Source organism: Moschus berezovskii, chromosome X, assembly GCF_049115385.1.
Source record: "Moschus berezovskii isolate FMDL1 chromosome X, NW_MosBer_1.0, whole genome shotgun sequence".
NCBI classification, from domain to species: Eukaryota; Metazoa; Chordata; class Mammalia; order Artiodactyla; family Moschidae; genus Moschus; species Moschus berezovskii.
In genome coordinates, this window is record NC_142488.1 from 44,305,934 (window position 1) to 44,332,864 (window position 26,931).

A 26,931-nucleotide genomic window follows, 5' to 3' on the forward strand; every position below is an offset into this window, starting at 1 on the left:
GTGGGGTCTCTGGGTCCTGGTGCACACAAGATATGTTTGAGCCCTCTGAGCGTCTCTGGCAGTTATGGGGTTTGATTCTAAATGTGATTTTGCCCCTCCTACTATCTTTCTGGGGCTTCTCCTTTGCCCTTGGATGTGGGGTATCTCTTCAAAATCTCTCCAGCTCCACACAGCCGCCACTCCAGTGCCATGCAGCTGCTGCTCCAGCACCTACCATCTTGCTGGGGTTTCTCTGCCCTTGGACATGGGGTATCTCTTCACAGTCGCTCAAACGCTGCACAGTATACTCAGTATCTTGTACTAACCTATAAAGGAAAAGAATCTGAAACAGACTAGATGAATCACTTGGCTGTATGCCTGAAACTAACACAATATTGTAAATCAACTATATTTCAATAAAATTTTTAAAACATATTGGACTGCAAGGAGATCCAACCAGTCCATTCTAAAGGAGATAAGTCCTGAGTGTTCATTGGGAGGACTGATGCTAAAGCTGAAACTCCAATACTTTGGCCACCTCATGCGAAGAGTTGATTCACTGGAAAAGACTCTGATGCTGGGAGGGATTGGGGGCAGGAGGAGAAGGGGACGACAGAGGATGAGATGGCTGGATGGCATCACTGACACGATGGATGTGAGTTTGGGTGAACTCCGGGAGTTGGTGATGGACAGGGAGGCCTAGTGTGCTGCGATTCATGGGGTCGCAAAGAGTTGGACACGACTGAGCGACTGAACTGAACTGAACTGATAGGGTCTTCAAATAATCATAGACTATTTGCTTAAATGTCACATACTTGATGGCTATGGGTCATGGATACCAAGTTTTGCTTCACTCTTAGAATAGTTTTGTACTATTCTGATTCTGGAATCAGGCTGGGACTCATCTGCTACTGCTTGTGTGACTTGGGACAGGCTACTTGGCTTTTAGTTTCCTCATCTGCATCTATTCCATAGGGTTGTGAGGATTAAATGGAGCTAAGCACACAGAACCTGGCACACTGGCTAAGACGCAACCCAGTGTACCTTGAAATGGAATGATCAGTACAAATCCAGAGGTCTATGAGAACAAAGAGGAGTCTTAGACACCCTTGAAAGGTTGCTCACAAGCCTTGCTGTGACCTCAATTATGGGTAGATGGGAGAAAGGTGGGACCAGAAAGCACCAGTGGAAGAAGCAGAGAGGCAGCTGGGCAGAGCAGCAGGGAAACAACTCGCCATTAGACTGTAAGCATCAGGACAGTGGAAACCAGGAATGCTTTATGTCTGTGTCCCCTGAATAGGCTGAGTACTTGAGCACAGTAGGTTCTCAACATCTGTGAAACCGAATAGAAATCATTGAACTGAAAGGATCTGGAAACCTCCTGGAAATGGTGTCAATGCAAAGGGAAAACAGAACAATTCTGTTGCCAGAGCATCAGCCTGACGCTGGGAACACTGAATCACAATCACAGGTGTTATTGGGGTCATTTCTGAGGTGAGTCCCAAGTAATTTCTTAATAATAATAAAGTATGGAACTTTCTGAATGATGTGCTGTTTCACTGATTAGAGCAGATTCAAGGTTATCACTATAGCAATGATGTAGTCCAATATGCTTTGTTGAGTGCGTTTGCTTGTGGGGCATTGCACACATGTACATGCTGATGGCAGAATAGGTCAAGGTAAACAAGAAAAAACAAAAACAAATGAGAGCCACTGACTCAGACTGGAGGCAAGGTTGACCCGATTTGATTTCCATTGTGAACTAGAGAAAGTCAATCCCTTTTTTCCCTTTTCCCTCTCAGGACCCAGGGTAGGTGATGCTGCCTTTACAGGAAATATCAAAGAAGTGACATTTGAAAGTTTCCTTTTAAAAATATAAAAACTGAAACCATGTCATTCAATTTGCTTAGCATGTTAGACATTATAAATGCTTTCATATAAATCATTACTTAGAGGATCAACTTGGCCGAAGTGGTTGAAGGCTGACTATGTCAGTAAACAGTGTAAACATCACAAATGTCACTCAGTCATGTCCGACTCTTTGAGACCCCATGGACTGTAGCCCATCAGGCTCCTTTGTCCATGTGATTCTCCATGGAACAATACTACAGTTGGTTGCCATGCCCTCCTCCAGGGGATCTTCCCAACCCAGGGATCAAACCCAGGTCTCCTGCATTGCAGGCAGACTCTTTACCATCTGAGCCACCAGGGACGTTGTCTAAATGGTATCTGAGAGATGAGGTCTTTACCCATGGAATACATACCAACTTTGTGTTAGGGATTTCATGATCCACATCTTTTCAACAACTCATCCCACATCCAGACACATTTACAAAAATGGAAGGGAGGGAGGGACGAAGGAGGGAAGGAAGGGGAATGTTTTCCTTTTGTTTGTCTTGACAAGCAAGCAATATGGGAGGGGCAATGGTATATCTTTTGGGTTCCAGTTTGGCCTCCAGTCTCACAAGGCAGCTAAAAGGAGAGAGGCTTAGTTAGAGGCTTATCGTGGAGACCTGAAACTCACAATCAAGATCACATCACTATCATAAGGCCTTCTCCCTGTTCTCCCCATTGAGACTCCTATAGGCCATGCTGGCCCAACACCAGCCCCAGCAGAGGCTGGTTCCAAATCTCCTGCCACCATCGGTTGTTTATCACACCTAGATATGTCCTACAACTTCAAACAATGACATTTACAATTGGCTGCTTTGTTTCACTATGTATTACACAGACTATACATTTATGAGTAAAAGGAAATGTACCTCCATATAGAATCACTGATTTAGGGAGATGAGAAGGAAATGGCAACCGACTCCACTGTTCTTGACTGGAGAATCCCAGGGACGGGGGAGCCTGGTGGGCTGCCGTCTATGGGGACACACAGAGTTGGACACAACTGAAGCGACTTAGCAGCAGCAGCTGAAATCTTAATTCCTAGTTTAGTGAACATAATTTATTCTGATAACTTTATCCCATAACAGAAGGGTAAACATCTTGAAGTCATTGATCATCTCATTGCTTTATTTTACAATACTGTGGCCAATGCTAGGCATGTAATAATAACTGGTATTAACTGAATATGTCAGCAAATTTGGAAAACTCAGCAGTGGCCACGGGACTAGAAGAGGTCAGTTTTCATTCCAATCTCAAAGAAGGACAATGACAAAGAATGTTCAAACTACCATACGTTCCGTTCCGTCACTCAGTCGTGTCCGACTCTATGCGACCCCGTGGACTGTAGCCTACCAGGCTTCTCCGTCCATGGGATTCTCCAGGCAAGAATACTGGAGTGGGTTACCGTTTCCTTCTCCAGGGGATCTTCCCGACCCAGGGATCGAACCCGGGTCTCCCGCATTGGGGACAGACGCTTTAACCTCCGAGCCACCAGGGAAGCCCATACAATTACCCTCATTTCACATGCTAGCAAGGTAATGGTCAAAATCCTTCAAGCTAGGCTTCAACAGTACGTGAACTGAGAACCAATACTATGGCTACCTGATGCGAAGAACTAACTCATTGGAAAAGACCCTGATGCTGGGAAAGATTGAAGGAAGGAGGAGAAGCGGAGGACAGAAGATGAGATAGTTGGATGGCATCACTGACTCAATGGACATGAGTTTGAGCAAGTTCCGGGAGTTGGTGATGGACAGGGAAGCCTGGCGTGCTGCAGTCCATGGGGTCACAAAGAGTCAGCCATGACTGAGAAATTGAACTGAACTGAACTGAACTGAACCAAGAACTTCCAGATACACAAGCAGTATTTAGAAAAGGCAGAGGAACCAGAGATCAAATTGCCAACATTTGGTGGATCATAGAAAAAGCAAGAGAGTTTAGTGGAATTCCTGAAAAACATCTACTTCTGCTTGACTATGCCAAATCCTTTGACTGTGTGGATCACAACAAACTGTGGACAATTCTTAAAGAGATGGGAATACCAGACCACCTTGCCTGTCTCCTGATAAATCTGTATACAGGTCAAGAAGCAACAGTTAGAACCAGATATGGAACAGATGACTGGTTCAGAATTAGGAAAGGAGTATGTCAAGACTGTATATTGTCACCTTGCTTATTTAACTTATAATGCGGAGTATATCATGGGAAATGCCAGGCTGGATGAATCACAAGCTGAAATCAAGATTGCCAGGAGAAATATCAACAACCTCAGATATGCAGATAATACCACTCTAATGACAAAAAAAAGAAGAGGGACTAAAGAGCTTCTTGATGAGGGTGAAAGAGGACAGTGAAAAAGCTGTCTTTAAAACTCAACATAAAGAAACTAAGATCATGGCATCTGGACCCTTCACTTCATTGCAAATAGAAGGGGAAAAGTGGAAGCAGTGACAGATTTTATTTTCTTGGGCTCCAAAATCACTGTGGATGGTAACTGCAGCCATGAAATTAAAAGATGCTAGCTCCTTAGAAGGAAAGCTATGATACACCTAGAATACATATTAAAAAAGCAGAGACATCACTCTGCTGACAAAGGTCCAACTAGTCAAAGCTATGGTTTTTCCAGTAGTCATGTACAGATGTGAGAGTTGGACCATAAAGAAGCCTGAGTACTGAAGAATTGATGTTTTTGAACTGTGGCTCTGGAGAAGATTCTTAAGAGTTCCTTGGACAGCGAGGAGATCAAACTAGTCAATCTGAAAGGAAATCAACCTTAAATATTCACTGGAAGGACTGATGCTTAAGCTGAAACTCCAATGCTTTGGCCACCTAATGTGAACAGTCGACTTATTGGAAAAGACCTGATTCTGGGAAAGATTGAAGGCAAAAGGAGAAGGGGGTGGCAGAGGATGTGATGGTTAGATGGCACCACTAACTTAGGAGAATTTGAGCAAACTCCAGGAGATAGCGGAAGATAAGGAGCCTGGCGTGCTGCAGTCCATGGGATTGCAAAGAGTCAGACATGACTTAGCAACTGAACAGCAAACAACCACAAATGTTAACTCAAAAGAGTTAGCTATAGGGATATTGGCCTTGTTTGATTTTATTCACTTCTTGTTGATAAGTTTTTGTTGCAGTTATTGTTATTGTTCTTTTAAGGTTGTTTCTCTGTCCAAACACTATCCTTTAATGAAGATACCCAGAAATGAAATGTTAGAATGGCTACTCAGTAAAAATAAATAAATAAGCAAGTAAAGTCCAGGGAGAGTGTACTTAACACTGCTGTACTGTACACTTAAAAATGGTTAAGATGGTAGACTGTGTTAAGTGTTTTTTTAGCTCAATAAAAAAAAATCCCAGGCAGGTTGAACCCATAAGTCTCACTTCTTGCACGTGCTACAGGGTGGCACAGGGCACTGTTCACAAGGGGCAATTACGCAGCCATAACCCTCTTATCCAGTAATATACTGACAATGGATCTTTTGTAGCAGTAGATCAAAAAAACAGCTTTTATTGACCCATATCCAAATTTACTGTACAGCATATTAGCACAAACACACACCCAGAGACCAGCTTCAGTTTCCTCTTACCACACCAGCTCTCTAAAGAGAAATAAATTTTCTGTCCTAAAACAGTTTTGCAAAGAGGAACTTCTGAAAAGCAAGCATCTGTCACTGAGGTTAACAGGACTCAACTTGAAAAATGACCCTTTGGCTCATGAGAAAACATAACTCTCTCTGAAACTACTAGGAGTGAGGAGGGGTGGGAGTGGGGAGACAAACAGTGGGAGTATGGAGAACATGATGAATGAAGCAAACAGAAAGACACATATATGTGTGTGTGTGTAGCCCTGTGCACAAAACGTCCATTATTTGTATGCTTTCATTTCCAAAGGTCCAGATAATGTTAGGTAAAAGTGTAACTTATGACTCAGTCAGGGCAATACTTTTGCTGTGATAAATCAATGTTGGCTAAGTCAATTAGGGTGGGGGTGACAAAAAAAAAAGATGATAAGCAGCAAACACATTTGTTCATCAGAGAGACAGAATAAGGTAGCTCTCACTTTGAGGAACTGAGTTCAGAGGTTTCAAAGGGCACACAGGAAACTCTCCAATAGCAAAAACTGTGCCCTGAGCGTCATTCCAACAAACTCTCAGCCCTTCTCACAGCTTTATCTGATTGCCTGATTATCTCCAGAACCAAGGCACCCACAAAGAAAAAGGACTTTGTGATAAAATCAAGAGCTCAGGGCTTCGATCACCTTTCTGGTCACTTCAGACCAGGACATGTTGAGATGAGATTGTCAGATGGTCAGAATCTCATAGATTCTCCTAAGTTATTGGAATCTTGATGTTTTGTTGGTGTCTGGTTCTGAAAGTACTTATATACACAGTGACTGTTTTCGTCACAGATATAACAAGTTGACTACCAGAAAGGAAAAGGACATAGAGCTCTGAACCAGGCCTGTAAATCATTACAAATTCATTTCTGGCTCTCAAAAATATCTACAAGGTAGTATTTTGGTGACAATGAATATGTACTGAGCCTTGGGTACCCCTTGGGCCAAAGGAAGAGGAAATCAGGCATTTAGCAATACATTTTGCTTTTTCTTTTTTGGAGGTGCTTTTTTTTAAAGACACCAATTAATTGAAGTAGCTATAAATTACATTTGGAAGATCAAATTGTGAATGCTACTATTTTCCCAACACTAAATAGTATCCACAGAACAGAGGGGTGGAATTGAATGGAAAGTCTTCATGGAAGAAAAGCAATATTCTTTTCTTTCTGCTACTCTGCGCTTCCCCCTGGAGGAGAAAATGGCAACCCACTTCAGTATTCTGTCTGGGAAAATCCCATGGACAGAGGAGCCTGGCGGGCTACAGTCCATGGGGTTGCAAAGAGTCAGACACGACTGAGCACACACATACTCAAGTACTCTGTGGTTCACCCTCATTGTGTGGGTTTTGGGGCCCATGGTTAGAAGAGAGTGTATACTTTGAGAATAACAGCAAAATGGTTAGCATCAAAGACATTTTGTGGGAAAAGAGAATATATTAAATGTATATAAGCTTTGAGAATCAACTACTACAAGTTAACATGGAAAGGTTTCACAGAAAATTGTTTCTGTCAGGGGAGATGATGCCCAAGCTTTCAAACACATTGGCTGTATAAATCTTGAGAGGAAATCAATGCAGACACCACAGATAATTCACACGAAGTAGTTTGTAACCATAATTGGATATTTTCATGAATGTTTTCTTAAGAAAAAACATAGAAAATTAAGTTAGTCATAGAATAGCTGGATACTCTGATAAACATATACCCTTCAGAAATGTTCCAAATATAAGATCTTGCTGCTCTCCGTATATCTCTTTAGCCTTTGAAAAATACCTCTTCTTTACAACTTATTTGTTAGGCATTGCAAAACTCAAAATACACACTTTTGGTAAGAGGCCACTGACCATAAAGAGAGAAAAAACTTTTTTATAACAATGCTGTGGTTTATCATGTGCTACACAGAACTAGGGGGCTTCCAAGGTGGCTCAGATGGTAAAGCATCTGCTTGCAATGCAGGAGACACAAGAAGCTGAGTTTGATCCCTGGGTTGAGAAGATCCCCTGGAGGAGGAAATGGCAACTCACTCTAGTATTCTTGCCTCGAGAATCCCAGGCTACAGTCCATGGGGGTTGCAAAGAGTCAGACACAACTGAGCAACTAACACTTTTACTTTCATAAAGAACCAGAGTGAATCTCCCTTTTTTGATTTACAGAATTAAATTGCAAACATAAAACTCAAACAATTCAAACAACAGCCCCCCTGATGATTCCTTTCTTTGTTATTCTCTTCTTGGTTTCACTGGGAGACTAGCCTAGTGGCTCCCTCTGATACCTCAGGAGTCCTTAGGCCTCTGTTATTAGCTCTGAAGGCATGGAATGGTGAAGTCGTTTTCTTTCATTGACCATGACTTTATAGTCAGTGGTCTATAGTCACTCTCTCTAAGCAGGTTCATGTGGGAGAAAGGGAAAATGAATTTTCCAGAATAATGAGGAAGTCTGAATCCAAGGAATTTTCCTGGACTGCTGGGACTCAGTAAGGCAACACTCAAAGGTACAAAGCAGCAGGCCTCAGGGGAACAAACTTTAAACACATGGCCACGTGGATCTTACTAGCTGTCTTTCAGAATAAGTAACATGTTAGAGGAGCCTCTATGGAGATCTCTAATTGATACTCAGCCAGCACAATGTTAAAACATATGTTTAATAGAAATAGGGGGAAAGAAATCCAATAACTCATTTCCTAAGCAATCAAACAAAGTCAAGCAAAAGAATACTAATGGTGGTATAGCTGAGGAAAAACTTCCTCTACCCTCTTATGTTCAGTTCTTGGGGACTGTGAATTAAATGAAAAATGTCAGATTAACAGAAGATCAGGCATGTTTCTTTATTGATGGCAATATTTTTATGTGCACAGGGGCTTCACAGAAAAGAAGTGAAACCCAAAGGCAATTAGAACTTTTAACAAAGGGCAATAAATTGTGGAGATGCAATTAAACAAAGGAAAAGGGATCTGGGCTCCTAGGGGCAATAAACTGTGGGAAGGTGAGTAGGAAATATATGATAGATAAGGGTTGTTCAGTAGAATTTGTTATGCAGACTGAAATTGTTCTCTGGTAAGAGTCTTGTCCTCTTCATGGTATGGGAGAGGAAGATATCTTTACAAATAGAAGTTCATGTCCCTTTTACCATAGGAAATGAAATTTATGCCTTGCTTTTAGACAGAAAGGGGGAGTTATTCCTGTGTCTGCTGCTTCTCAATTGCCTTCAGCTCAAAATAATCTTTGTGTCAAAAAGACATATTTTAGGGTAGCATGTTCTAGGGTAGCATCCCCTTCATTGCTGATTATATCCATGCCTGCAAGACAATCGATTTCATCTTTCCTTTGCAGATAGTAGAGAACAACAGGACACAAGAACCAATGAGAAATTCCCAGGGCTTTGCAGCACAGGAGTGGGTCCATACCACATTTCTCCTTTCTCCATCTTCTTTTCTCCTTCAGTCTCTTTTCAGAATGTAAGATACTAGACTTTGACTGTTTCTTCATCCCATTTCAACATGTAGCTTTGGGGCAGCTGTGGTCTACTGGTAACTCTTGATCAAGGACCCTCTTTTTAATGCCCTTCCTGAAATGCTTCCTCCTTGGCTCCCATCCCTGCTTTGGGCTCCCCCAGGGCTCTTGAGTCTTCCACTCAAATGAGGGAAATTGGCCTCATCTACTACAGCCTCTGGATTCTCTAGGCTATGCTAGAATTCACTTCCTTATTCCAGTGATACAAGTATTTTAAAGCCCTACAAAACATTTTGATACCTTCTCACTGAAGGGGATCAGAATGTGATACCCAAATTATGCCACTTTGATGTGTGCTAAGTGGCTTCAGTTGTGTCAGACTCCTTGCAACCCCATGGACTATAGTCCACCAGGCTCCTCTGTCCATGGGATTCTCCAGGCAAGAATACTGGAGTGGGTTGCTATTTACTTCTCCAGAGGATCTTCCTGACCCAGGGATCGAACCCACGTCTCCTGCATCTCCTATATTGGCAGGTAGATACTTTACCACTAGCACTACCTGGGAAGGCATAAGGATTATTTTGAACTGAAAGCAATTAAGAAGGCAATTCCCATACCAAAGAAGAGGATAATAACACACCACTGAGACAGAGAAGGTAAGAGCGTGAGTCTGCATAAGCAAACCTATTAAGTAGCTTTTGTCTGTCATTAATTTCCCCAACACACTTCCTAGTCACCTTCCCACAATTTATTGCCCCTAAAAGCTAGCCCCTTTCCTTTATCTACTGACTTCTCCACAATTTATTACCCTTTGTCTTTTTTGTTTTTTTATTGGAGGCTAATTACTTTACAATATTATATTGGTTGGTTTTGCCAAACACTGACATGAATCCGCCCCAGGTGTACATGTGTTCCCCTTCTTGAACCCCCCTCTCAACTCCCTCCTCCCCATATCCTCCCTCTGGAACATCCCCGTGCACCAGCCCCGAGCATCCTGTATCATGCGTCGAACCTGGACTGGTGATTCGTTTCATATATGATAATATACATATTTCAATGCCATTCTCCCAAATCATTCCACCCTCACACTCTCCACAGAGTCCCAAAGACTGTTCTATACATCTGTGTCTCTTTTGCTGTCTCGTATACAGGGTTAAGGTATCTTTCTAAATTCCATATATATGCATTATTATACTGTATTGGTGTTTTTCTTTCTGGCTTACTTCACTCTGTATAATAGGCTCCAGTTTCATCCACCTCATTAGAACTGATTCAAATGCATTCTTTTTAATGGATGAATAATACTCCATTGTGTATATGTACCAAAGCTTTCTTATCCATTCGTCTGCAGATGGACATCTAGGTTGCTTCCATGTCCTCGCTATTATAAACAGTGCTGCAATGAACATTGGAGTACATGTGTTTCATTCAATTCTGGTTTCCTCGGTGTGTATGCCCAGGACTGCGATTGCTGGATCATATGGCAGTTCTATTTCCAGTTTTTTGAGGAATCTCCACACTCTTCTTCATAGTGGCTGTACTAGTTTGCATTCCCAGCAATAGTGTAAGAGGATTCCCTTTTCTCCACACCCTCTCCAGCATTTATTGCATGTAGACTTTTGGATAGCAGCCATTCTGACTGGTGTGAAATGGTATCTCATTGTGGTTTTGATTTGCATTTCTCTGATTATGAGGGATGTTGAGCATTTTTTCATGTGTTTGTTAGCCATCTCTATGTCTTCTTTGGAGAAATGTCTGTTTACTTCTTTGGTCCATTTTTTGATTGGGTCGTTTATTTTTCTGGAATTGAGCTGCAGGAGCTGCTTGTATATTTTGGAGATTAAGTCTTTGTCAGTTGTTTCATTTGCTATTATTTTCTCCCATTCTGAATGCTGTCTTTTCACCTTGATTATAGTTTCCTTTGCTGTGCAGAAGCTTTTAATTTTAACTAGGTCCCATTTGTTTATTTTTACTTTTATTTCCAATATTCTGGGAGGTGGGTCTTGGAGGATCCTGCTGTGATTTATGTCGGAGAGTGTTTTGCCTATGTTCTCCTCTAGGAGTTTTATCGTTTCTGGTCTTACATTTAGATCTTTAATCCATTTTGAGTTTATTTTGGTGTATGGTGTTAGGAAGTGTTCTAGTTTCATTCTTTTACAAGTGGTTGACCAGTTTTCCCAGCACCACTTGTTAAAGAGACTGTCTTTTCTCCATTTTATATTCTTGCCTCCTTTGTCAAAGATAAGGTGTCCATAGGTGCGTGGATTTATCTCTGGGCTTTCTATTTTGTTCCATTGATCTATATTTCTGTCTTTATGCCAGTACCATACTGGCTTGATGACTGTGGCTTTGTTGTAGAGCCTGAAGTCCGGCAGGTTAATTCCCCCAATTCTATTCTTCTTCCTCAAGATTGCTTTGGCTATTCGAGGTTTTTTGTATTTCCATACAAATTGTGAGATTATTTGTTCTAGTTCTGTGAAAAATATCGTTGGTAGCTTGATAGGGATTGCATTGAATGTATAAATTACTTTGGGTAGTATACTCATTTTTACAATATTTATTCTTCGAATCCATGAACACGGTATATTTCTCCATCTATTAGTGTCCTCTTTGATAACTTTCACCAGTGTTTTATAGTTTTTAATGTACAGGTCTTTTGTTTCCTTAGGTAGATATATTCCTAAGTATTTAATTCTTTTCGTTGCAACAGTGAATGGAATAGTTTCCTTAATTTCTCTATTTTCTCATTATTAGTGTATAGGAATGCAAGGGATTTCTGTGTGTTGATTTTATATCCTGCAACTTTACTGTATTCATTGATTAGCTCTAGTAGTTTTCTGGTAGAGTCTTTAGGGTTTTCTGTGTAGAGGATCATGTCATCAGAGAACAATGAAAGTTTTACTTCTTCTTTTCCAATTTGGATTCCTTTTATGTCTTTTTCTGCTCTGATTGCTGTAGCCAAAACTTCCAGAACTATGTTGAATAGTAGTGGTGAGAGTGGGCACCCTTGTCTTGTTCCTGACATTAGGGCAAATGATTTCAGTTTTTCACCATTGAGGATAATGTTTTTTTTGGGTTTGTCATATATATAGCTTTTATTATGTTGAGGTATGTCCCTCCTATTCCCACTTTCTGGAGGGTTTTTTATCATAAACGGATGTTGAATTTTGTCGAAGGCTTTCTCTGCATCTATTGAGATAATCATATGATTTTTATTTTTCAGTTTGTTAATGTAGTGTATTACATTGATTGATTTGCGGATATTGAAGAATCCTTGCATTCCTGGGATAAAGCCCACTTGGTCATGATGTATGATCTTCTTAATGTGTTGTTGGATTCTGATTGCTAGAATTTTGTTAAGGATATTGACATCTATGTTCATCAGTAATATTGGCCTGTAGTTTTCTTTTTTTGTGGGATCTTTGGTTTGGGATTAGGTTTTGGGATTAGGGTGATGGTGGCCTCATAGAATGAGTTTGGAAGTTTCCCTTCCTCAGCAATTTTCTGGAAGAGTTTGGGTAGAATAGGTGTTCAGTTCAGTTCAGTTCATTTCAGTCGCTCAGTCATGTCCGACTCTTTGAGACCCCATGAATCACAGCACGCCAGGCCTCCCTGTCCATCACAACTCCCGGAGTTAACTCAAACTCATGTCCATCGAGTCGGTGATGCCATCCAGCCATCTCATTCCCTGTCGTCCCTGTCTCCTCCACCCCCAATCCCTCCCAGCATCAGACTCTTTTCCAGTGAGTCAACTCGTTGCATAAGTGTTAGCTCTTCTCTAAATTTTTGGTAGAATTCAACTATGAAGCCGTCTGGACCTGGGCTTTTGTTTGCTGGAAGATTTCTGATTACAGCTTCTATTTCCGTGCTTGTGATGGGTCTGTTCAGATTTTCTATTTCTTCCTGGTTCAGTTTTGGAAAGTTGTACTTTTCTAAGAATTTGTCCATTTCTTCCAAGTTATTCATTTTATTGCCATATAATTGCTGATAGTATTCTCTAATAATCCTTTGTATTTCTGTGTTGTCTGTTGTGATCTCTCCATTTTCATTTCTAATTTTATTGATTTGGTTCTTCTCCCTTTGTTTCTTGATGAGTCTGGCTAGTGGTTTGTCAATTTTATTTACTTTCTCAAAGAACCAGCTTTTGCCTTTGTTGATTTTTGCTATGGTCTCTTTTGTTTCTTTTGCATTTATTTCTGCCCTAATTTTTACGATTTCTTTCCTTCTGCTAACCCTGGGGTTCTTCATTTCTTCCTTTTCTAGTTTCTTTAGATGTAGAGTTAGGTTATTTAGTTGACTTTTTTCTTGTTTCTTGAGGTGTGCCTGTATTGCTATGAACTTCCCCCTTAGCACTGCTTTTACAATGTCCCACAGGTTTAGGGTTATTGTGTTTTCATTTTCATTCATTTCTATGCATATTTTGATTTTTCTTTTGATTTCTTCTATGATTTGTTCATCATTCAGCAGTGTGTTGTTCAGCCTCCATATGTTGGCATTTTTAATAGTTTTTCTCCTGTAATTGAGATCTAATCTTACTGCATTGTGGTCAGAAAAGATGCTTGGAATGATTTCAATTTTTTTGAATTTGCCAAGGCTAGATTTATGTCCCAGGATGTGATCTATCCTGGAAAAGGTTCTTTGTGCGCTTGGGAAAAAGGTGAATTTCATTGTTTTGGGGTGAAATTTCCTATAAAGATCTATTACTTCTAACTGGTCTATTGTATCATTTAACGTTTGTGTTTCCTTGTTAATTTTATGTTTAGTTGATCTATCCATAGGTGTGAGTGGGGTATTAAAGTCTCCCACTATTATTGCGTTATTGTTAATTTCCCCTTTCATACTTGTTAGCAATTGTCTTACATATTGTGGTGCTCCTACGTTGGGTGCATAAATATCTATAATTGTTATATCTTCTTCTTGGATTGATCCTTTGATCATTATGTAGTGTCCTTCTTTGTCTCTTTTCACAGCCTTTGTTTTAAAGTCTATTTTATCTGATATGAGTATTGCTACTCCTGCTTTCTTTTGGTCTCTATTTGCATGGAATATCTTTTTCCAACCCTTCATTTTCAGTCTGTATGTGTCCCTCGGTTTGAGGTGGGTCTCTTGTAGACAACATATATGGGGGTCTTGTTTTTGTATCCATTCAGCCAGCCTTTGTCTTTTGGTTGGGGCATTCAACCATTTATGTTTAAGGTGATTGTTGATAAGTATGATCCCGTTGCCATTTTCTTTATTGTTTTGGGTTCGAGTTTATATACCCTTTCTGTGTTTCCTGTCTAGAGAAGATCCTTTAGCATTTGTTGGAGAGCTGGTTTGGTGATGCTTAATTCTCTCAGCTTTGGCTTGTCTGTAAAGCTTTTGATTTCTCCTTCATATTTGAATGAAATCCTTGCTGGGTACAGTAGTCTGGGCTGTAGGTTACTTTCTTTCATCACTTTAAGTATGTCTTGCCATTCCCTCCTGGCCTGAAGAGTTTCTGTTGAAAGATCAGCTGTTATGCTTATGGGAATCCCCTTGTGTGTTATTTGCTGCTTTTCCCTTGCTGCTTTTAATATTTGTTCTTTGTGTTTGATCTTTGTTAATTTTCTTAATATGTGTCTTGGAGTATTTCGCCTTGGGTTTATCCTGTTAAGGACTCTCTGGGTTTCTTGGACTTGGGTGATTATTTCCTTCCCCATTTTAGGGAAATTTTCAACTATTATCTCCTCAAGTATTCTCTCATGGTCTTTCTTTTTGTCTTCTTCTTCTGGGACTCCTATGATTCAAATGTTGGGGTGTTTAATATTGTCCCATAGGTCTCCAATATTGTCCTCATTTCTTTTAATTCTTTTTTCTTTTTCCATCTCTGTTTCATTTATTTCTACAATTCTATCTTCTAGCTCGCTTATCATGTCTTCTGCCTCCGTTATTCTACTGTTTGTTCCCTCCAGAGTGTTTCTGATCTCATCTATCGCATTATTCATTTTATATTGACTCTTTTTTATTTCCTCTAAATCCTTATTAAACCTTTCTTGCATCTTCTCGATCCTTTTCTCCAGGTTATTTATATGTAACTCCATTTTGCTTTCCAGATTTTGAATCACTTTCACAATTAAAATTTGAAATTGTTTATCAGGTTGGTTCCCTATATCTTCCTCTTTTGTTTGGTTGGTGGGCATTTATCATGTTCCTTTACTTACTGGGTATTTCTCTGCCTCTTCATCTTGCTTATATTGCTTTGCTTGGGGTGGCCTTTCCGGTTTCTGACAGTTTGTGGAGTTCTCTTTATTATGTAGTTTCCTTGCTGTGTGTGGGGTTGGATGGGTGGCTTGTCAAGGTTCCCTGGTGGGAAGCTTGTGTCGGTGTTCTGGTGGGTGGATCTGGATTTCTTTCCTCTGGGGTGCAATGAAGTGTCCAGTAATGAGTCTGAGATGTCAATGGGTTTGGAGTGGCTTTGGGCAGCCTGTATATTGAAGTTCAGGGCTATTCTCCTGTGTTGCTGGAGAATTTGCGTGGTATGTCTTTCTCTGAAATTTGTTGACCCTTTGGTGGTGCCTGGTTTCAGTGGATGCATGGAGGCATTTGATGAGCTCCTATCATTTAATGTTCCCTGGAACAGGAGATCTCTAGTGTTCTCAGGCTTTGGACTTAAGCCTCTGCCTCTGGTTTTCAGTCTTATTCTTGCAGTAGGCTCAAGACTTCTCCATCTGTCACTTCCAAGGCACTTCTTTCTGTTTAAGCTTTTTTTTTTTTAAAGCCACTAATTTTATTTGTACAAAAAGAAAACACTGTGGACCCCTGAGGTGGAGGTGGAGACGCTGTTGGAGGTCAGAAAGATAGAGAGAAACCTCGATCGCCCAGATTAGTGAAGACGTCCATCCTGCAGCTGTTGCCTGAGGCTGTCAGGACCTTACACTCAGAGGCTGCTGGTTGCTGGTTAAGGCTGAGGCTTAGCAGTCCCGGGGAGGAGCCAGGCACTTGGGCCTTGAGCTCCCCACTCAGTTGCCACTGGTTGACACAGTGGCCCTGTCCAGCTGATGGAATCAGGTCCTGGTAGAAGGTGACGTGCTTCTGTGGTGCCCGCATGGGGAAGACGGTGGTGGGTGTGGAGGATCAGAGGTGCCAGAGGGTGAGCGCTGGGCCTCCTCCACAGACCATCCAGTCCGAGTCAGTTGCCAAACAGCTGATCCAGCGCCCATTGTGGGGCCTTGAGCACTCCTCGTGCTTGTAGACCTCGATGGTCTGGACCTCCTTGGCCATGCGCAGGTCCCAAAGCCGCACGGCCCCATCCTTGCTGCCTGACAGCACCTCGGGGCTCTGTTCCCGCAGTGCCAAGCAGTGGATGTAGTCCATGTGGCCCCGGAGGGCCCACATGAAGGTCCCTGTCTCAAGGTCCATAGCATGCAGCTGACAGTCTCCCCCTCCCAGGATGAGCAAATTCTTCTTGGGCACGAGAAGCAGAGCATTGATCTCAGGTACTTCCAGGCTGGTCCTGTATGGGGGCTGACGATGCCACAGCTCCTTACAGCCCTTCTTAAGGATCTCCGCCCAATGCTAGGGCTTCACCTCCCCATCCCCAGCACTCAGCAGATGTCGATCAGTGGAGACCATGCTGTAGACGGGCCCATCATGGGCTTGGAAGGTCACCATAGGCTTCTTACTTTCCTCTTTGGCCTCGGAGCTCAAAGCAGCAGACAAGCTAAAGATAGCTATCTGTCCATAATTGTTGCCAGCTGCCAAGAACTTGCCACAGGGTGAGACACTCTGGGAGAATATGGTCATGTGCAGCCGCTGCAGGGCCTGAAACACTTCCATCTGACCCAGAAGCACCGCTTGCTGTGCCACTCGCTCCATCTCGAGAACTAAAATCCTAGAGTGCTCCGTGCACAATGCAACCTCACGAGTCCGGAAGTGCCGGTGGGCGCCTCCCCTTCCCAGTTCTTCACCTCCCAGATACCGTTGGCCAGCCTGGCGTGAAGGTGGCCACCACGTAACCCGAGTCCCAGGAGCAGAGGTGACCACTGAGAAGACACCCCAACAACAAGTGGTGCCCACCGCAACGCCGCTATGCCAGGTCCCCTCCCCCACCCCGCTGAGCAGACCCTCCTTCTAGCCGCATGCGGTTCTTCTGTTTAAGCTCTTCTGTTTGCTGGTCTCTTCAGTGTCTGATTCCCGTCCTGACACAAGGGGGCGGTGGTGGACACTTTTATAGGTTCACCTGTTCAGACGTGCTCCTTTCGAAGACAATGGGCTGCTTTTCTGGGTGCCTGATGTCCTCTGCCAGCATTCACAAGTTGTTTTGTGGGATTTACTTGGCGTTCAAATGTTCTTTTGCTGAATTTGTGGGGGAGAAAGTGGTTGCCCCATCCTATTCTTCCGCCATCTTCCTGTCCTCCTTACCATTTGTTAAAATGGTATATAAGCACTCAAGTCCAATACGTTTTGGGATTTCAATTATTTTCTGTGAAGCTCCCATGAATGTAAAAACATTAACAGTTTAATTCACAGGTCCTAGGTATAGAACAGAAGAGGATAGGGTAAAATCTTTCTTTCCTAAATTACTGTCTATCTTACTGTCTGTCCAGTTGATAAATATGTTTTGACTGACAGACTGCCAGGAGAGTCTACATGTACCAGAGCCTGTGACAGGTAAGAGCTTTCAGCTCAGAGGCAGTTGTGCCATGCTCATATAACAGAGCTTGACAGAAAGTCTTAATGACTAGTCACAGATGGAAAGTGCAAAGGGACACAGGTTCTCTTTAACGAGCTCTAAGATACCATCAGTCTCTGTCCCAGCCCAGGGTAAAAAATGCCTCAAGCACTGAGTGGGGAATGCAGGGGCAAAATGGGTAATGAGTCAGAAAGGAATGTCTGCTAACCCACATTCACATACCTTCATGCCAATGTGAAGAGAGCCCCGCATAAATTCCTTTACACATATTTGGGTCTCATACACACTTCTTTTTTAAAAAAAATTATTTATTTTAACTGGAGGCTAATTACTTTACATTATTGTATTGGTTTTGCCATAGATTGACATGAATCTGCCCCGGGTGTACATGTGTTCCCCATCTTGAACCCTCCACCCACCTCCCTCCCCATCCCATCCTTCTGATTCATCCCAGTACACCAGCCCCGAGCATCCTGTCATACACACTTCTGAGGGCAATTTTTTCATGTGAGAATCTGCCCTGTGTTTTACAGAACAGTAGGTAGGCCTTTTGGTATTTGCAAAAATAGTAGGTATTTTTTGGTAAAAAAAAAAGTAGGTAAAAGCAAAACAGTAGGTATTTGCTTTTGGATGGAGCTCTGCAGAAGTATGTTGTCACTGTGACATCTTTTTTTCTCTCATCCTTTCTTGGTATCATCAGCCTTGGCTTTCTTCATTAGATCATAGAGTGAAATTCATGCAGTGGCCCCAGAATCACTGCCCCAGAGGAAAATGGGAAGAGAGGGTAGTCAATCAAAGCCTGGCCTAGTGACTTTGGTGTTTTTAGTTGCTGATCTTTAAAAACATGAGCCTAGAACATTTCTCAAATTTGAAAATAGATGCTTTTTAGAGTCAATTTCTCATGCAACAATATAAAAATAAGACAATAAATCCAGGAATGAGAAATAATTGTCCAATATGGCTTTGGTTTAGATCTCCACCTCTTCACTTAGAAGCAGGTTTAGGGAAAAGAGCTCCATCTAAAGAAGCCACATTTCCATCTATTACTTTAGATATCAGGTCAGAGTTAGTACTTTCAGAAAGCTTGACAGACCTCTTTGATGCAATGAGGAGTAGGGGAGTGGGGCAGGGAGGAAAACATACTTTCTAAGCAGTAAAATCCAAGATATCCCATGATTCAATAGGTCACTTTGGAGACTCTCAGCAAAATAAGCTCAGAATGGCCACCAATATTAAGGCATCTGTTGGTCAAAAAAGTTGCAGAGGAAGTGGGTTCTCTGTCCCAAGTTCCATTTTCTTCGTGGTTTCTCTTTAGTGTGAGAATTGCAACAGAGCACAAGACTACATGGGCAAGGCAGCATCTTCATCATCGTTCTTACCTTGCTAAGGAGCAAACCAACCAGGATTCTATACATCTTTATGAAACAAAGAAATAAAGGAAGGTAGAAAATTGTGGAAGATGGAAATCAACTTTGGCCAAAGGTTCTCAAGCCCACCTCACTCTTTGGTTTAAAAAAGATATGTATAAGTGTTCTTTGTGTGTGTCGGAGGAGGGGAGAGTGGAGCACAAAAGCAGGACAGGGGTTAAGAAGCAAGCAGATAGAGGGGACACTTCTTTTAAGGTAATATGTAGAAAGCAAAATTTCGTGCCTTTTAGAGAAAATTCATACTTCAATGGAAAACTCTTTACTTTCTACAGCTCTTGCTTCCTGTGCATGCTAAGTCGTTTCAGTCATGTCTAACTCTTTGAGACCTTATGGACTCTGGCTGGCAAGGCTCCTCTGTCCATGAGATTCTCCAGGCGAGAATACTGGAGTGGGTTGCCATCCTCCAGGGGATATTCCTAGCCCAGGGATCTAACCCATGTCTCTTACGGCTCCTGCACTGGCAGACGGGTTCTTTACCACTAGCACCACCTGGGAAGACCCCTAGCTTCCTACAAGAGCTATTTTATAACTGTCAGTTGTAGGGAAGGGATCAGTCAGTTTAGTGGCTCAGTCATGTCCGACTCTTTGCGACCCCATGGACTGCAGCACGCCAGACTTTCCTGTCCATCAACTCCCGGAGCTTGCTCAAACTCATGTCCATGGAGTCAGTGATGCCATCCAACCATCTCATCCTCTGTTGTCTCCTTCTCTGCCTTCAATCTTTCCCAGCATCAGGGTCTTTTCCAGTGAGTCAGTTCTTCCAATCAGGTGGCCAAAGTATTGGAGTTTCAGCTTCAGCATCAGTCCTTCCAATGAATATTCAGGACTGATTTCCTTTACGATGGACTGGTTGGATCTCCTTGCAGTCCAATGGACTCTCAAGAGTTTTCTCCAACACCACAGTTCAAAAGTATCAATTCTTCGGCACTCAGCTTTCTTTATAGTCCAACTCTCACATCTGTAAATGACTACTGGAAAACCATAGCTATAATTTCTGTCCTGTCCAGTTCAACTGGCTTCCTTGGGTTGGAGGGGGAGGGTTACCTCCATTTGTAATTCACTTCAACATTCTTTACTCCCTATAAATCTGGGCTGCTTTTTTTTAAATCAGTTATAACACGTGCCTGGTTCCCTAAGTTATTACAAGTAAAATCTTTAACACATTTATTTTATGTCTATATAAGGGGGTCATGATTTTACCTTTGTTACAAATTTTCTTGTAACACCCTTGTAAGACTTCTTCCTTGGGGAACAGCAGAAGGAAAAATGCTGGAGGCCTTCAGGCTGCAGGAAGCTAGAACTGGGTCATCTGATCTACAGATAAGGGGAGCAAACTAGCTCTTCTCAGGGGAAATCCCATGGACAGGGGAGCCTGGTGGACTACAGTCCATGGGGTTGCAAAGAGTTGGACACGACTGAGTACACATGCACTCACAAGACCACCATCCACAACATGCATTTGGTCATCTTTTGGGAGAAGGCATCCTTCCCATTTTCAAAGGCATTACTTCTGGCTTGTCTCTTCACTTGCAGGTTTCCCACACTCTCCATTTGAAGATCTCTGCGTGGGAGAGCTGCAGTTTCACCCAGTGGGTAGGGTTGGGTTTCTGTTAGCTGGCCTTGCAACCCCCTGCGCTCTGCCAACACACAATGATCAGTAGCATTCCTGAAATTCCTGACATAGCAGAGAAGCCAGGCTTGGTCCTGCGAATGCCCTTGAACTGTGATTCTGAACCTAATGGGGTATTTATCTTTTATTCACAGCCAGAGGTTAGGACCTATTTATGTAAATCCTCCACCAAGGGTCAATTCATCTTGACCCCCCTGGTTTTCATTTCTCTAATTGTCACAGGTATTTTTTAGACCCCTTGGTAACTCTTCATTCAGTGAAAAGCTTCAGGGTCAGTAAGAATTCAGTTACAAAGGGAAGGGGTGGAGGGCTGGAAGAGCTGAGGAGGCTTCCTCTGAAGTGTTCTAAGAAGATTTCAGAGGCCACCCAGTTGACAAAGTAAAAACAGCAATGACCTTATGCACCCTGTTTTATTCACAGAAAGTATGCTTTCTTGAAATGGTATCTTCACCTAAGAAGTTGCTTAAAGCACACATTGTCCAATTTCAGTTTCCTAGAGCACATATTGTCCAGTTTCAGTGGTGATAAGGGGTTAGGAAACGAGCTATTAGAATGGAGGGCCTCTGGGCGGGCACTGGCTCTGCAGACAATTGTTCCTAATTAATGGACCCCAGCACCCTCCCAGCTTTGCATTTTAAAAGGGGGCCCCAGAATAGTGAGAAAATACTTGATTGTTAAGAACTGACCCAGGTTACAGGGGTTTCAGGCCACATGAGAAGCCTGCAGGGGAGATATTTAGAGGTCAGCAGGTCTCTGGGGGGCCCTCAAAGCATTCTTGATTGAGAGCCTTGTACTCCAACTTCTAACTCCCAGGAATGAAGATTTGAGGGAAGGAATCACATGGAAAACAGCCCAATTGTTTTTGTTAAAAGCCCTAACATCTGAGTAGCCAGGATAGGCCTGAGACCTTGCTTAGGCCTAAGTTTCGATTTCCTGGAGACAGGGTGGAGGCTAAGTTCACAGAAACTCCTCCCTAAGAAGATCCCGCCTGTGCCAAAATTAAGAAACTCCTCCCTAGAAAAGTCCCGCCAGAGCCAAAAATCAGGCCAATCAGAGGAAAAGGGAAATTCCCCAGAAAAACCCTGCGCGTGCATAAACTGGCCAATTAGCTTCTGTGCGCGCATGAACTGGCCAATGAGCTTCTGCCAGCTTGATCTTTTGAACAAAAATAGGTGCTTATGTAATCTAAGACTATGAAAACCGCTGTGACCTGGGCTCAGGGCTCTTGTCCGCACTCCACTGCGCTGGAGGAGGCATGAGCCCTAGCTTGAACTAGAAATAAACCCCATTCTTGCTTTTGCATTGCTGTGAGTGTCTTATTCTACCAGTATGGGGGGACTGGACTCAGGGCATAATATTTTAACATCCCTGGAGGAGAATTTCTGTTTTCACTAACTGGATCTTCATCTTCTATACCTTAAGCCTGTTGAATTTTTTTTTTTTTTTATCAAGAGGTGGTGGAGAGAATTTAATCTTAAGAAAAAACCCACTTTTTTTCATTATTTTCTGTCAACATTTTATTATGAAAAAGTCAAACGTACAGGAAAGTTGAACAAAGAGTACTGTGACCATCCCAAATACTCACACTATTTAAATTCAACAGATGATAACCTTTTGGTATATTTTCTTTATCTATATACACAGCATATATACATATTTGTTTTATGTTTGTATATACTTTTTTTCTGATCTATTTAAAAGTAAATTGGAGACCTAAATGTAAGTTTGGATACTATTACATTCTTAGGGAAGAACCTAGGCAGAACACTCTTTGACATAAATCATAGCAATAATTTTTGGGATTCACCTCCTAGAATAATGAAAATAAAACCAAAAATAAACAAATGGGACCTAACTAAACTTAAAGACTTTTGCACAGCCAAGGAAACGATCAACAAAATGAAAAGACAACTCACAGAATGGGAGAAAATATTTGCAAATGATGTGACTGATAAGGGATTAATCTCCAATATATGCAAACAGTTCATGCAACTCATTATCAAAAAACAGACAACCCAATTCAAAAATGGGTGGGAGACTTAAAAAGACATTTCTCCAAAGAAGATATACAGATGACCAACAAGCACAGGGAAAGATTCTCACCACTGATAATTATTAGAGAAATGCAAATCACAACTACAGTGAGTATCACCTCACACCAGTGAGAATGACTATCATCAGAAAGTATACGAACAATAGATGCTGGAGAGGATGTGGAGAAAAGGGAACCTTCCTATGCTGTTGGTGGGAATGTAAATTGGTGCAGCCACTATGGAGAACAGTATGGAGATTCCTTAAAAAACTGATAATAGAGCTACCATATGACCCCTGCAATCCCATTCCTGGGCATAAATCTGGAGAAAAACATGATCCAATGAAATACATGCACCCTAATGTTCATTGCAGCACTGTTTAGAATAGCCAAGACAGGGAAGCAACCTAAATGCCCACCAACAAAGAATGGATAAAGAAGAGGTGGTTTATAGATACAATGGAATATTACTCAGCCATTAAAAATCATGAAATAATGCCATTTGCAGCCACACAGATGAACCTAGAGATTTTCATACTAAGTAAGTCAGAGAAAGACTACCATATGATATCACTTATATATGGAATCTACTAAAAAAAATGATACAAATGAACTTATTTGCAAAACAGAAACAAACTTACAAACTTCAAAAACAAACTTATGTTACCAAAGGGGAAAGGTGGAAAGAGAAATAAATTAGGAGTTGGAATTAACTTATACACACTACTATACATAAAACAAATAATCAACAAGGATCTACTGTAAGCACAGGAAACTCTACTCAGTATTCTGTAATAATCTATATGGGAAAATAATCTGAAAAATGATGGACGTATGTATATGTATAACCGAATCACTTCTCTGAACACTGAAACTAACACAATATTGTAAATCAACTACAGTTCAATATAATATAAAAATTAAATTAAAAAATTTCTAAAAGATCACATTATAAAAATTAAAAATAAAAGTGAATTGGAGGGAGCTTCCCTGGTGAGTCAGTGGTAAAGAATCCACCTGCCAATGGAGGAGACACAGGTTCAATCCCTGATCTGGAAAGATCCCATGTGCCTCAGAGCAACTAAGCTCATATGCCACAACAATTGAGCCTGAGCTCTAGAGCCTGGGAGCCACAACTACTGAACCCACAAGCCTCAGCTTCTGAAGCCTGCATGCCTACAGCATGTGCTTCACAACAAGAGAAGCCACCACAGTGAGACGCTCACACCCAACTAGAGAGGAGCCCCCTACTTGCCACAACCAGAGAAGGCCTGTGCAGCAACAATAAGCCAGCACAGCCAAATATAAATCAATAAATAAAGTTATTTTTTAAAAAGTGTATTGGAGATATCATGACACTTTACCCCAAACACCAGGCTGCATATCTTAATATGCTTATTCTCATATATAACGATCATATCATGAACACCTCTAAAGAAATTACCAGTAATTCCATAATATCACCTAACTCTTAGAATAGAAAGAAAGAAAGAAAATGAAGTCACTCACTTGTGTCCGACTCTTTGCAACCCCATGGACTGTAGCCTGTTAAGCTCCTCCATCCATGGGATTTCCCAGGCAAGAATACTAGAAGGGATTGCCATTTCCTTCTCCAGGGGATTTTCCCGACCCAGGGATCAAATCCAGGTCTCCCACATTGCAGGCAGACTCTTTACTGTCTGAGCCACCAGGGAATCCCTTAGAAACTTTTAGAATATCCAGTCCATATTCAAATCACCCCTATTTCCACCCTAATGTCTTATAACAATTTCTTTTTTAAACCATGATGGTTTCTTTAGTCTTTTTAGATGACATTATCTTTTTGAAGAGACTTTTTAGGAAGTCTCACGCTCTGGACTTGTCTGATTATTTCCTTGTGGTGATATTTAACTTGTTCTTCTCTCTCCTAGATTTCCTGTTTTTATGGGTTGAATTGTGTCTGTTCCCTGAAATCGTATCTTGAAACTAAAGGGGTGCAGAATATGTCACTTTAAAATCTGCCTCATTGCATAAGGATTATTTTGCCTGATTATTTTTAAGAAACAGCAGTCATAGCAAAAGCTCTGAAAACTGAGTAGAAGTTACTCTTTGTAAGGAACATTTACAAGGGAGGTCTCCATTTTTTAAAAAAATTATTTATTTTAATTGGAGGCTAATTACTTTACAATATTGTATTGGTTTAGCCATACATTGACATGAATCTGCCCCGGGTGTACATGTGCTCCCCATCTTGAACCCCCCCTCCCACCTCCCTCCCCATATCATCCCTCTGGGTCATCCCATTGCACCAGCCCTGAGCATCGTGTATCATGCATCGAACCTGGACTGGCGATTCATTTCACATATGATAATATGGGAGGTCTCCATTTGTAAGGGTGTCTCCCTTACAGGGAGGGAGGATGACTAAGGAAGAGAGGATGAATAAATCTCTACAAACTCTTATCAATGGAGATGAAAGTGAAAAGTGTTAGTCTCTCAGTTGTGTCTGACTCTTATGACCCATGGCTCCTCTTTCCATGGAATTCTCCAGGCAAGAATACTGGAGTGGGTTGCCATTCCCTTCTCCAGGGGATCTTCCTGACCCAGGGATCAAACCCAGGTCTCCTGCATTGCAGGCAGACTCTTTGCCATCTGAGCCACCAGGGAAGCCTGATGAAACTCTTATCAATGGAGATGGCATAGACTTAAATCTTTTTAACAACCACACCATTTTTTTAAACTTCATTCTCCTTGTGCTTTTCCTGGTAGCCTGCCATAACTGGGTCCCCAGTTCTCCCATCTGTCTTTTGCCTTTAGCTGGAAATGGTATTTAAGGTGGTGACTTGAGCCATTTTAGGGGATTACTCAGTTTTCCTGAGTGTCTCCCATATATATAGGCAGTATGCATGTGTGTACATGTTATGTTGCTTGGTCATGTCTGACTCTTTCAGACCCTATTAACTGTAGCCCACCAGCTCCTCTATCCATGGGATTGTCCAGGCAAGAATACTGGAGTGGGTTGCCATGTGCTCCTCCAGGGGATCTTCCTGACCTAGGGATCGAACCCACATCTCTTATGTGTCCTACATCAGTAGGTGGGTTCTTTATCACTAGCGCCACTTGGGAAGCCCATATGAGCAGTATACATGTTGTTAAACTTCTGCTAGTTTTTCTCCTGCTAATCTGTCTTTTTGTTACACAGAGGTCTCAACCAAGAACCTAGAAAGGCAGAGGGAAAATTATTTTTCCTTCTCTACAAAGCCCAACCCATAGTACTTTAGAATATAACATTATTTGGAAATAGGGTCATTGTGGACATAATAAGTTAAGATGAGGTCATACTGGAGTAGCATGGGTCCCTAATCCAAAATGACTGGTGTCCTTATAAAAGCAGAAATGCAGACATAGACATGCGCACAGGGAAAGCACCAAGTGAACATGAAGGTATGGATCAAGGTGATGCTTCTACATGTCAAGGAAGATGACAAACTGCCAACAAACCATCTGAAGCTAGGACAGAGGCATGAAACAGATCCTCACAGCCCTCAGAAAGAACCAACCTTGCCCACACCTTAATTTCATACTTCAGCCTCCAGAACTGTGAGATAATAAATTTCTGTTTTTTTGAGGCACTCAGTTTGTTGTACTTTGTGACGGCAATCTGGCAAACTAATATTCCTAAAAACTAGATGTTAGCACTAGAGACTTGATCAGATTCAGGTTGAAATTTTGGTAAGAATACTACCTAGCTGACACTGTGCCCTTCATCTGTTGTTCAGTTGCTCAGTCATGTCCAATTCTTTGAGACCCCATGTACTACAGCATGCGAGGCTTCCCTTTTCTTCGCTATCTCCCGGAATGTGCTCAAACTCATGTCCGTTGAGTTGGTGATGCCATTCAATTATCTCATCCTCTGTCAACCCCTTCTCCTTTTGCCCTCAATCTATCCCAGCATCAGGGTCTTTTCCAATGAGTTGGCTCTTCGTATCAGGTAGCCAAAGTATTGGAGCTTCAGCATCGGTCCTTCCAATGAATATCTGTGATTGAGTTCCTTTAGGATTGACTGATTTGAACTCCTTATAGTTCAAGGGTCTCTTGAGTCTTCTCCAGCACCACAGTTCAAATCATCAATTCTTTGGTTCTCAGCCTTCATTTTGGTCCAACTCTCACATCCATATATGACTAATGGAGAAGCTATAGCTTTAACTATACAGATCTTTGTGAGCAAAGCGATGTCTCTGCCCTACATACTGCATCACATCATGTTATAG

The 26,931-nt window shown here is 41.8% G+C and overlaps 1 pseudogene; it reads right to left on the bottom strand.

Annotated features, from left to right (window-relative positions):
* Positions 1 to 15,749: 15,749 nt before the first annotated feature.
* Positions 15,750 to 16,775, bottom strand: LOC129564605 (THO complex subunit 6 homolog pseudogene; annotated as a pseudogene).
* Positions 16,776 to 26,931: the final 10,156 nt, after the last annotated feature.